This window comes from Trachurus japonicus, unplaced genomic scaffold, assembly GCF_045865225.1.
Source record: "Trachurus japonicus isolate A0001 unplaced genomic scaffold, Traja_1.0 AP030927.1".
NCBI classification, from domain to species: domain Eukaryota; kingdom Metazoa; phylum Chordata; class Actinopteri; order Carangiformes; family Carangidae; genus Trachurus; species Trachurus japonicus.
In genome coordinates, this window is record NW_028221060.1 from 19,743 (window position 1) to 32,573 (window position 12,831).

At 41.4% G+C, this 12,831-nt stretch overlaps 1 long non-coding RNA gene across 1 annotated transcript; it reads left to right on the top strand.

The window, feature by feature from the left end:
• The first annotated feature begins 1,849 nt into the window (after positions 1-1,849).
• On the top strand, positions 1,850-3,965 carry LOC146959894 (uncharacterized). Its single transcript, XR_015035574.1, has 4 exons — positions 1,850-1,915; positions 2,576-2,630; positions 2,964-3,015; positions 3,512-3,965. It is a non-coding gene; the product is annotated as an uncharacterized LOC146959894 (long non-coding RNA).
• The last annotated feature ends 8,866 nt before the right edge of the window (positions 3,966-12,831 follow it).

Consider the following 12,831-nt stretch of genomic DNA (forward strand, 5'->3'; position numbering starts at 1 on the left):
CAAGCCAGAAGACAAGTGTGGCTACAAAACTGGAGAAAATAATGTGTCTAGAGTTTAATTTGTGGCCGTGCTGACAGTTTAGCCAGAAAAACTCTAGAATGTTTTTTTGCCTCTCTCCACTCTGGCTGACACTGTCACCACTCTAGCTCTGCTCGTTAGACGCACACACCCATTATAAAGCTAGATTTTGTCAAAAAAACTTAATGATTTTAAAACTTCCAAATATCAGAAACTGTTGAAGATATCAATAAGCTGAGTCATAGAGGAACACTTAAAAAGTTTGTCTACAGCTTAGAATTTGAATGAAGTCTCTAGCAGAAAGTATGGTGAAGCTTTAGTGGCTGAAAGAAGTAAGAAGATTTGAAGAGTTTGAAGACTGTTCCAATGCATTCTCTATGGGGGAAAAAAAAATCAGAAATAGTTGAATATTACAAAAAGTATGAATATTTGAAAAGAGAAAAATAATTTCAAATATAGTCCAGAAAAAGCTGCACGATTTGATGTATGAATTGTTGAAATAGCACAAAGTATGAAGGACTAGAAGAAGACCGTAAAAAGGTGGAAGAAAATGGCCGAACAGAAGAACAATAGTGTGAATGCTGAAAGCAATAATCATACACATTTATAGGCAAGGCAAGGCAAGGCATCTTTATTTATATAGCGCATTTCATACCAAGGCAACTCAATGTGCTTTACATAAAGACAAAACATTAAAAAAAGATACATAAGACAGAATAAAAACAAACAAAACACTAAAAACAGAGTTAAAAGCAAGAGCAAATAAAAGCAAAATAAAAGAAAATAGATAAAGTTTTAAGTTCTCAGCTATAAGCACGTGAAAAGAGAAATGTTTTTAACCTGGATTTAAAAGTGCTTACAGTTGGGGCTGATTTCAGTTCTGCTGGTAGTTTGTTCCACTTGTGTGCAGCATAACAGCTAAATGCTGCTTCACCATGTCTGGTTTGAACTCTGAGCTCCACTATTTGACCTGAGTCTGTAGATCTCAGAGCTCTGCTGGGTTTATACTCTACTAACATGTCATTCATGTATTCTGGACCTAAACCTTTCAGTAATTTGTAAACCAGTAGCAGAACTTTAAAATCTATTCTGTAGCTGACTGGGAGCCAATTTAAGGTCTTAAGAACCGGGGTGATGTGATCTGATCTCTTTGTTCTGGTTAAAACTCGAGCTGCAGCGTTCTGAATGAGCTGCAGCTGTTTGATACTTTTTTTGGGGGAGACCAGTCAGAAGACCGTTACAGTAGTCAAGTCTACTGGAAATAAAAGCATGAATCAGCTTCTCCTGATCAGTTTGGGACATAAAACCCTTAATTCTGGATATGTTCTTAAGTTGATAAAAGGCTGATTTGGTGACTGATTTGATATGGCTGTTGAAGGTCAGATCTGAGTCTATCAGCACGCCAAGATTTCGGACTTGGTCTTTAGTTTCTAAAGACGGTGACTCAAGGTGTTTACTGACAGCAACCCTCTTCTCTTTATTTCCAAAAACAATGACCTCAGTTGAACTGCAGTCATCTGGAGACAGTGCAAGATATAGCTGTGTGTCATCTGCATAACTATGATAGTTAACATTAGAGTTCTGTAGAATTTGACCCAAAGGCAGCATATCGTCGCTGTCCAATGAAAACCACGTATGTCCATTTTTTTCGATTTTGAGTTTTTTCAACAATTAGAGTGATCAGGTGTCCCTCCGTGAACAGTAAGCTTTGGAAATCAAAATGACCAGTGAAAAGATGTTAAATCACCTCATCTATTTTTCACGTAACTCCCTTTGATGTCAAAGCTGTCAATCAAAGCGCGTATCTCCAGCTTCTGTGGAACAGTCCTGTCGGCGATTTTTCCCCCTCCCACAAACCTCGCTGGGAGCAACAGCAGCTGGTCATAACAATGTCAAGGTAACGTGAAAACGATTGTTATTGTTTGTCGACTATTTTCAACTTAACATTAGCTGACATTTATTAATAATTGCTTTTATTTCGTTCAGAGAAGTAACATGCCACACTCTTTATTGAGAGCTTAGCTGACGTATTTAGCATAGCATACCTAGCTTGCTAGCAGGCAAATAAACTCGGTTGGACAGCTTGGTTTTATTATGAGATTCACTCAAACACGTATTTTTGCCATCAAACTCAAAGGAGCAAGACCTTATAATACTGCGGTCATGAACGTGACCGTAAAATGGCTTTATCTTTGAGTGAAAACCCTGGTGTAACTCACTAGCAGTAGCGCGCTAGCTCACGCCAATCTACTAACTTATAACTGACCAGATAAAAAAAATACTGACCCCGATGTTTCCGTGGTCGAGTATTTTAAACGTTGTGTACTTTGTGTAGCGCACACAATTGTTTTTTATGTGTTTTTCTCCCTCCTCTTGGGATGTCTGTGTCATTAAAGGGCATGTGTGAGTTTGTCAACATTAGTTATGAGGCACTTGTGGCAAATGTGAGGGTCAGCAGTGAGGAAGGTTTGATGCTCTGGCTATCTCAATCCTAGTTTTCCAACAAAGTCAACATTGTATTCAGTGGACTAAACCTGTTTCTCTTTATTGTTCTTAGATTCATCTGGTAGTGACTCTGACCATGATGAAGAGGATACACCTGCCCAATGAGGGTTGGTGGCTTATCATGATTATCACATTACACACTTTGCTTCCAACACCCCATGTTTGATTTTGTGTAGTTAAGCTCAAAGTCAGTCTCAGAGCTAGTTCTGATAAAGCAAACTTCTGCTGTATTTCAGAGTTATAGACCATCATCTAGTATGTGGGTAAATTTCAAAATTCTGAATCAAGAATTTTTAAGAGATGATAAGAGATGATGAAGTACAGAGCAACTGAGGTTTTCAAAATTTGCCGGTTGAATCAACTGATACAAGCTCAATTCTGAATATTGGGAACATTGCATTCAGTGTATTAAATGTGTTTTTTGTCCTTATTGTTCTTAGATTTGCTTGAAAATGATTCTGGTGATGACCTGGAGTACTATAGCCAATGAGGGTTGGTAGCCTATTATTATTAGATTACATTACACTTCCACATCTCCATATTGGGTTTGTGTAGAACTTAAAGACCAAAGCCTGTCACAGATCTAGTTTTGAGAAAAGTAAACCATTGCTGTATTCAGTTGCCAGTCAAAGCAAAGGATAATGCAAGCTCATTTTTGAATATTGTGAACATTGCATTCAGTTTACCAAATGTGTTCCTCTTTGTTAATTCACTTGAAAACAAATCTGCTGATGAAAAACAAAAACACGCACACATTTCTCACAAACAAAAATCCACACACACGCTGAGAAGTCATGCACCTCTGAGCAGTCAGGTAGTTTTTATCATACTGTACTTTTTTTCCCCACAAATATTGACTTCATTTTAAGTGTAGTGCTGTAAAATATAAAACATTAGCATTACATAAATTTTTTTAATGTTCAATTCATCAAATTATGACTGTTTTCATGAAATCCCCCCCCCCCTTCTGTTTTTTCTTTTCTACTAGGTACAATGTGGATGGCACTATGGAGTATAAAGTACTCCACTCAACTGGGAACCCTATCCATCCCTGTCTCTCAGGAAGAAGTGTGCCAGTGTTGCCCCACTCTACTCATCCAGCCAAAAGATTACAGCTGTGAAATTCAAGCAGCTGCAAGAACTGAAAACTGAACTGAAGTTTTACCTTAAGACTTTCATGCCTTTTATGATGCACTTGATCACGAGTCAAGATCAATTCAAGTTACACATGCACACACAGCATGCATACACTCACTCACAGCTACCACAGTTTAATTTGTGCTGAGGTTGCCTTGTGTACGGGTCAGGTTCTTGTGGTCAAGCTGGAGGTTTGGGAGGTCCAAAGCCAAGTGTCATGACAGCTCTCTCTTTTCCTTACAGGTGCGAGGAGTGTGGTGGTTCACTGTGAGACCAAGAGAGGTGTGTCCAGTGTCAGAGCTACAGGGAGGACCAACAGGTTTAGATGACCCCCTGTGTGAGGGATACCAGAGGTGGGTGAAACCCCAGCATGTGGACTTCCATGGGGGAAAAGAGGTATGGTTGTAGTGTGATGTGTGAGGAACACCCATGTGCATCAAGTCCATGGACATGCTCCCTGAACTGTGACACAGCTTCTACAATGGTTGAGGGTGTGTTTTAATGCCAGTACCAGCTAGACTGGTGCTTTGGCCTGGCTGTCAAGCTGTTACATTTGTTCACTGCAGACTCAGGTTTTAAACCAGTAACCATTCTCTTCCTTTACCAGTCTGACTTGTTTACACAGGTGAAATCTGTGTCTGGATGTGTGTGACTGTATGACTCTTGGTCAGGCTGCACTTTAGAGGCTGGGCCCTGAACTTGCAGCTTGACCAAGAGTCATACAGTCACACATCCAGACACAGATTTCACTCAGGTGAGAGGAGACTGTTCTCTCCCTTCGTAGGCACACACGCACAGCTGCACAGGCACTCACACACATGTACACACAGAGGCATAAACACACACGTGAACATGCATACATGGCACACACATACGTGCAGTCACACATCCATACAGTCATGTGTGTGACTGTATGACTGTTGGTCAAGCTGCAAGGGTCCCAGCCTCTAAAGTGCAGCTTGACCACGAGTCATACAGTCAGACTGGTAAAGGAAGAGAATGGTTAATGGTTTAAAACCTGAGTCTGCAGTGAACAAATGTAACAGCTTGACAGCCAGGCCAGAGCACCAGTCTAGCTGGTACTGGCATTAAAACACACCCTCAACCATTGTAGAAGCTGTGTCACAGTCTTCTCCCGTTCAGGGAGCATGTCCATAGGACTTGGTGCACATCTCACTACAACCATACCTCTTTTCCCCCATGGAAGTCCCACATGCTGGGGTTTCACCCACCTCTGGTATCCCTCACACAGGGGGTCATCTAAACCTGTTGGTCCTCCCTGTAGCTCTGACACTGGACACACCTCTGGTCTCACAGTGAACCACCACACTCCTCACACCTGTAAGGAAAAGAGAGAGCTGTCATGACACCTGGCTTTGGACCTCCCAAACCTCCAGCTTCACCACAACACCAAATAACCTGAGCCGTACACAAGGCAGTCACAGCACAAATTAAACTGTGGTAGCTGTGCACCATCACACAAACAAGAAACACATTCATACAACTGCAGTACACAAGCACAACATTAAAAATGAAACTTTTTTAAAAATCTGTTTTGTATGTTCAACTTCATAGATACAATGTTGCAATTAACACACTACATACCTAATTGTGATGGGTTTCCCTACCACTGTGTATTTATTTATTTATTAAATACAATTCTTTGATGCATGTATTGTTGGTATGTTGTTGTTTGGTGCACCTTTAAATGACTTGGGCCATGCCTGATCCTTGTCTGTTGAACACATGGAATTTCTATCATATTTTTTGGCAGAGTACATAAATTATTTACTAAGTATTTTGTTGCTTTAAGGCTTGTTGCTTTATGATCTTCTAGTCCAGTGGTACAGTAGCAATATTGAGCTAAACTGGTCGTAATTACCAGCTTCAACTGCAGAAGAGAAATGCACCAGAAGTCTGCTGCTGGAGTTTACTGAAGCTAATGATGTCAGTCATTTGTTATGTATTGTTAGTAAACTAGTGGTTTAATAATGGCTTGCAGCAGTTAATATACTAAGTAGCCTACAGTAAGAAGGACGATGTTTACGCCCCCCCCCCCCCCTCCCTCATCCGGAGACGTGGAGACTGAGAGGAGTGAAGAGAAAAAAAAAGTAGGCTACGGTAGGACGGAAGTGCAGTCAGGCAACGTCTGTGTAACTTTTGCCATCATAGCCATAACAGTGTGTAGTTGTGTAGGTAGGCAACTGTTTATTTCATTCAGCTTACATGTTTTATGTGAAGAAACTACGGATGATATGTAACGTAGCATTTAAAAAAAAACATCAGAGCGCATTAAGCTGTCAATGAAACGCGATCTGGCCATTCTAATTAATGATGAGAAAAAAACGTATCTCCGCCGTCGCGGTAAAAATAAACACGTAAATCCATTTAAACACGATTTTAGTAAAATGTGGATTATATCATGACACTCACATGTGTATGACCACATTTAATGTTATTGTAGCAAATTTGATGATACCACATTCAAACACTGTGAAATTACGGTGTTTTTTCCATTTCCTGTAAAAGTACCGTTTTGGACATACGTGTTCTACGTCGGGCAGCGACGATATACAGGTTAAACAGAAGGGGTCCAAGGACTGACCCCTGAGGAACTCCACATGTCATAGCCACTCGATCGGATTGATAACTACCAATGGTTACCAACCAACTCCGTTCCTCTAAGTAGGACCTGAACCATTTTAGGACTGTCCCACTGAGTCCTGCCCAGGTTTCCAACCTGTCCAGCAGTATACTGTGATCCACAGTGTCAAACGCAGCACTGAGATCCAACAGGACCAGAACTGACACCTTGCCTGAGTCAGTGTTCAACCTTATGTCATTTAACACTCTAATAAGAGCTGTTTCTGTACTGTGGTGAGGTCGGAAGCCTGATTGAAATTTGTCAAAGAGTCCACTGGAGTTCAAGAAGTTGCTGAGTTGATTAAAAACCACTTTCTCAACGATCTTGGCTATAAAGGGAAGATTTGAGATGGGTCTGTAATTGGTTAAAACGGTAGTATCCAATGTTCTCTTTTTTAAGAGTGGCTTGATGGCAGCTACTTTCAGGGGTTTAGGAAACGTGCCTGATTAAAGTGAGCAATTTATTATTTGCTGCAGATCTGTTTGGACAGAGCTTATAATAGTTTAAAAAAAGTCAGAAGGCATTGTGTCAAGACAACATGTCGATGTTTTAAGATGCTGAACTGTTTTTTCTAAGGTTTTTTGGTCAACTGTATTAAACTCTGACATTACAGTTGATTTATTCCTAGGTGATTTTAGGGATTGCATCATTGTATTATTTTGCTGATTTGTGTTGATATTTAGCCTTATAGATTAGATTTTTTCATTGAAAAAGTAAGCAAATTCATTGCATTTTTCTGTGTGTGACAGTGGTGGTCCTGTCACTATGCCTCCAATTGATCATGTGCCCTGGCTTGTGGGTTCAATCCCCGCCCGGGCCCTCTTCACCTTGCCACATTCTGGCGTTGTTGGCAGGTTCCATGTAGCACTAGTGGTGGGTCCATGGATTCCTAATGTGTGGCAGCCTGCGCGGAAGCATGAGGACGTGCTTGTGAAAAGAGGGGGAGAGATGTGACAGTGGTGGTCCTGTCACTATGCCTCCAATTGATCATGTGCCCTGGCTACTTGGCCAAGGGGATGTCCCTTTGGATGACTGGCAAGCGCGCGTGACTCTTACCCGGGAGGTGTTGGTTCAATCCCCGCCTGGGCCCTCTTCACCTTGCCACATGTGGAAAAGAGTTCTGAAGCTGTCTCTTTTGGGGGGGTTGTAAACTTATCAACCATAGCAAACAGAGCACGAGTGTTGTTGATGTTCTTATTAATAATTTCAGTAAAGTGTTGCTGTCTAGCCTTGAATAACCCATGGTTAAAATTACAAAGACTTTGTTTGTAGAGGTCATGGTGGATTTGAAGTTTAGTTTTTCTCCATTTACGCTCAGCTTTCCTGCATTCTGTTTACAGAGCCTTTACCATCAAAGTGTTCCTCCATGGTGTTCTCTGTCTGGTCAAGGTCATCTTAGTTTTAATAGGTGCAATGGTATCAATGACATTTGAGATTTTGCAATTGAAATTATCCAGGAGTTCATTAACTGTCTCTGCACTTACAGTTGGTGACATGACTATAGTCTCCATAAACTTAACACTGGTATTCTCATTTATGAACCTTTTCCTAACAGATACAGAGGGTAACTGCATGTTTGCAGTTATAAGCATGTTGTCATTGATTGTAATGTGATGATGTGCTGCAAATACTAGGAATGAATGAGATTCTTAACGAACACCTCACACCCCGCTTGCTGACAGCTGGACATTGTACAATTACAGATTCAGTGCGTTTAGCGTAAAACTCCACACTGGGATTCGATCCCAGACCGGAACATAGGCCTTGGTTACAGTGCAAGCTGCTCTACCAGGTGAGCTATACCTGTTGTACCTTGACAGCTACACCGAGCTGCCAAGCCTTTCACCTCTGAGCCAGATGCAGCGCGAGCTTGTAGCACTAGTGCCCTCCCCTGGAGCTGTGACACGTCAGCTCCAGTCTCCCTGAAACTGCCAGTTTGCGTCTGCCATTGGTTCACAGCAATTTGAAGGCAGAAAAACTCAGAAATGCAATTTTGCACTTCCCTTTCTGCTGATATGTGCTCTAACACAAGAAAAATGCCACAGGAACGGGGGCGCGCTTGAGCATGCGAAGTGAGTAGACGTGTCTTCCACAGCTCCCGCAGAAATTTGCTAAATTTATACATTTTGGACCTCGTAACCATTCAAACTTCGTTGGAAACACAGATTAAGTGACTTTATTGCCTCGCGAGTGGACAAATGCCTCCCAAACCGGCCAAACAACAACAACAACAACAGAGTGGGAGAAACATCCCGGTCTCCCCGGTTAGCGCTAGCAAAGAAACAGATGCTAATGCTAACAATATGAAAGCGCTAGCTAATGCAGTTACTGCTGTACAAGCCTCTATCAACTCATTTCGGGAGGAAAACCGGGCGTCAATTGCCTCTCTACATTCGATTCTGAGTGTTTATGGCCAAAGAATTACTGATGTAGAGGAAGGTATGAACGAGTTCGACAAGAGACTGAGCAGCGTGGAAACTTCTCAAACTTCACTGGCTAAAGAAAACGATGCTTTGAAGGAGAAGGTGGCGTACTTGGAAAACTACACCAGAAGGCAGAACATTCGCATTGTGGGGATACCAGAAAATGCGGAGGGCCCACGACCATCGGAATTCATTACCAAACTACTCATTGACGTGTTTGGGGAAGACAACCACCGTCGGTGGACAGAGCCCACAGAAGTTTGGCCCCCAAACCAGTAGATGGCGACAATAGACCACGGCCGTTTATTGTCAAGCTCCATCACTTTCAAACTAAAGAGCTGATCCTACGCTTCGCCAGACAGAAGGGCCCGCTCTCCTACAACGGATCAAGATTTCACATCTTTCCTGATTACAGTCCGGATATCAACAAACGACGCGCAGCCTTCTCCGAGTCCAAAAAGAAGCTCCACGCCGCAAAGATCCAGTTCGCCCTCTACTACCCAGCCACTCTGCAGTTCACACACAACGGGAGACGCATGAAGTTCACTGACCCCGCGATGGCGCTGACCTATGTCAATAAAAACGTGGCTGCTGATGACGGAAGCTCCGTTTCACAAGTTACAGAAGATGGTGATTGAGGTAATATTGATGATCGGGTCAAAATACAAATAACTAATTAAAAGAGACGGTGATATCACTATATATGGCTATTCTGTCAGTGTTTACTGACAGTATTTTTTATTTTTATAATATTATATTATTTTATTACTACTGTTGATGTAGCAGCTGGACATTTTGTATGAATGTGTGTAACTTTACACATCACATGTAATGCTACAGATGTACGCCCTCCTAATTTTTATTTTTTATTTTTTATTTTTTTTAATGATTACCACCGATCTCGTTACACTGTTTTTCAAAGGCCTATAGATATCATGGTCTCAACAGGATATCGCAGGTCATTTAATACATTGTTTGAGAGGTTCATTAATGGTTGAGAAATGTATACTCATTATTGCGGGTAGCATGCAAATGCAGGTTTGCAACAGTTTGACGTTGTTTGGGGGGGGGTAGCCTTCTTAAGGCTTGTTTATGTGTTATATGTAGTAGTTATGATGTCTTATTTGTTTTGTATACAGTTTGTGCACTTACCTGTGTTTTTTATCATCTAAAAGGGGTAGACACTGCTATTTTTGAATCGAGTAGTTCTAATGGCGCAGAGTAATTCACATTTTGTCCCAGGTAAAGATGATATGAAAATTATAAGCTGGAATGTTAAGGGTCTAAATCAGGCAGTCAAAAGAAAAAGGGTCCTCTCTCATTTGCAACACCTTAGGGTTGGTATTGCCTTTCTACAGGAAACCCACCTTCCAAATCAAGACCAGTCAAAAATTCATAAAGAATGGGTAGGGCAAATGTTTCATTCACAATTTAACTGTAAAGGTAGAGGAGTAGCTATACTCATTCACAAAAAGATTCCCTTCATTGTATCAAACACTATCTTGGACCCAAATGGCAGATATGTGATGGTTGTAGGAGAGCTGTTTCAACTTCGCCTAGTATTGGTTAATATCTACGGCCCGAACTTTGATGATGACCATTTTTTTAAAAAGATGCTAAGCTCCATCCCTAATCTGGATAGTCATCATTTAATTATGTCTGGGGATTACAACCTGGTGATGGATTCCACTTGGGATCGCTCTTCTCAATCTGTACCAAGACCATCTAAATCGGTGCAAACAATTAAATCGTTCATAGATATACATAAATTAATAGATCCATGGAGATTTAAGCATCCCACTAAACGGGAGTATTCGTATTACTCTAATGTACATAAGTCATTTTCCAGGATAGATTTTTTTTTGGTTGACCCCTACTTGTTGAATGTTATTACAGATTGTAAATATGACCCAATTATTATTTCTGACCATGCCCCAGTGAGTATTAAAGTAACTCTTCCAATTCAGAGGACAAAACGGACATGGCAACTTGATACACTCCTGCTGGCAGATTCAGATTTTGTAAAGTTCATTGCAGAACAGATAGATTTCTTTCTGCAGGTAAACAGAACTGATAACATTTCAGCCTCAACTCTCTGGGAGACACTCAAAGCATATCTCAGAGGGCAGATTATTTCTCGTTCTGCTCATATTAGGAAAATGAAATATAAGAAAATTGAGGAGCTATCTTCAGAAGTTAAGGCTCTGGACGGACTCATAGCTGGTTCTCCGACCCCTGATTTGATTAAGAGGAGAGTAGGCATACAAACTGAAATTGATCTCTTAACTACCACTCAAGCAGAGAGGCTCATCCTTAAATCCCGTAGCAGATTTTATGAAGAGGGGGATAAGCCATCCAAATTATTAGCCAGTCAACTTCGTCAAAAAGCAGCATCCCGTAATATTTCGCAAATTATGCTACCTGATGGCTCCTCAACAGAAGATCATCAGGCTATTAACAACTGCTTTAAAGAGTTCTACTCTAAATTATATTCTTCAGACTCAACGTCGGATCACAGCCAATTTGACTTTTTTTTTTCTAATCTGAATATTCCTACAATTGACTCTGACTCTAAAGAGAGATTGGAAGAAAATCTGACACTGGTGGAAATTAATAATGCTATAATGTCCCTTCAGAGTGGAAAAGCCCCTGGCCCGGATGGGTTTCCAACTGATTTTTATAAAAAATTCAAAGATAAACTTGCCCCTCTTCTTCTCTCAGTTTATGCAGAAGCACTGGAGAATAATATTCTTCCGCCGACTCTTCGCCAGGCATCTATTACACTGTTATTAAAGAAGAATAAGGACCCTCGTGACTGCTCTTCTTACAGACCGATTAACTTGACAAACTGTGATGGTAAAGTGTTCTCAAAGGTTATTGCACTCCGGCTTGAGACAATTCTTCCTCATATCATCTCGGAGGACCAGACTGGATTTGTTCAGGGCAGACAATCATATTTTAACCTGAGACGATTGTTTAATATCATTTACACTGAATCTAACACTCCATCTCCAGAAGCAGTAATATCGCTTGATGCCGAAAAGGCGTTTGATCGGGTCGAGTGGAATTATCTTTTTTATACACTTAGCAGATTTGGTTTTGGCCCTAGTTTCATTCAACTTATCAAGCTCATTTACACTGATCCTACTGCCTCAGTTTATACCAATGGTATCTCATCAGAGTACTTTCCTCTTCACAGAGGGACGAAACAAGGGGATCCAGTGAGTCCGTTGCTTTTCGTTCTAGCTATAGAACCACTTGCTATAGCTCTCAGATGCAATGATATTATACAAGGTATTTCACGTGGTGACCTAACTCACACTAAGCCGGTGCATATTCTCATTTGCCCAGGTCATAGTATTTCAAAGGAGGTTAAATCGAAAGCAACTGGACTTAGTTATTTGTCTAGGAAGACGTTTCACCTCTCATCCAAGAGGCTTCATCAGTTCATGTACGCATCTGACCAGGCTGGGACTGGTCCAACTATCTGGTGTGGAGACTCACTATTTAACCTCTTGTGTGGGCGTTCACAAGGGTGATGATGTCACTGGTTCCCATTTGTGCTCCAAGTGCCAACGACAGTCGTTTAAATGACTGCCTTTGATGGAAGGTTGGTTTCGACTTCGTTAGTGCCCTATTGTGTTATAACGACAGTCGTTGGAGCCACTTGCCACTTGTGAACAGTGGTTGTTCTTTGAGGCTAGATTGTTGAATCTCCTGGGAAGGGATGAAAGGGCAGCATTGTAAATTGGAGATAGGTGGTGTCTCAGGCCACCTCCCCTGTTGAGGGATGGTTTCTCTACTTTTACAAAAATAGCTTCTTTGACTCCTCTTTCAAACCATCTGTCCTCTCTGTCTAGGATTTGGACATTGCTGTCCTCAAAGGAGTGGGCTTTCTCCTTGAGATGTAAATGGACAGCAGAGTCCAGTCCTGAGGAGTTTGCTCTCCTGTGTTGGGCCATGCGTTTATGCAGTGGTTGTTTTGTTTCTCCAATGTAGAGGTCTTTGCATTCCTCGTTGCATTGGACTGCATACACCAGATTGCAGAAAGCAATCTGGTGTATGCAGTCCAATGCAGTCCAATGCAACGAGGAATGCAAAGAC